Below are 721 nucleotides of genomic sequence, written 5' to 3'. Positions count from 1 at the left end.
TTTGGTGACAATTTAAAAACAACAATTTATATTAGGTCAATTTATACACTACTCATAAATAGATAAAAATTATTATACTAATCCGTCATTATAGTACATTAACAAAAAATTTCATAAGACACTACATACTAACACACACTTACATATTAACATATAATTAAACTAATATTACTAACTACTAAAATACTTTTTAAAAATTTTGCTTGGGAGTCTATTGGCCACCTTAGGTCCCCAGTTTCCGATTTTTTTAGTGCTAAAGCTTATTAAAACAAGTGTTCATTGCTTTTTATTTTGTCATATCTAAATTGAAATATTTTTTTTATTTTATTAGAGGTTGAATAAAAGATGAACTAAAACGTAATAAATTTAATTAATGTTTTGATATAAAATTTTATAGTCATCGATCTTTTATAAATGATTTTAAGTGGTTAATTCAGTAAGAATTATTGTATATATTTATTTTCTTACATAAATATACTAAATAATGAGAATCTATTATTATGGTTTAGTAGCTATGTCATATTGTCATTTCTTATTAAATCTTGGTGATTGGTTAGAACTTAAAATTTCTATTTTCTTACTAAATGGTGATGATTGATTTAACGTAATTTGTGTTATTAAATTGTGGTACTATTATGGATCTTTATGATAAATTCAGTATCCAGCCACTTATTACAATTTATCTATAAAAAAGTTTTGGACAAGATAAATCTAAAATTTT

The sequence above is a fragment of the Arachis ipaensis genome, chromosome B09 (genome assembly GCF_000816755.2).
Source record: "Arachis ipaensis cultivar K30076 chromosome B09, Araip1.1, whole genome shotgun sequence".
In the NCBI taxonomy this organism is placed as follows: domain Eukaryota; kingdom Viridiplantae; phylum Streptophyta; class Magnoliopsida; order Fabales; family Fabaceae; genus Arachis; species Arachis ipaensis.
The sequence above is the reverse complement of the archived record's forward strand: the minus strand, read 5'-3'. Positions refer to the sequence as shown.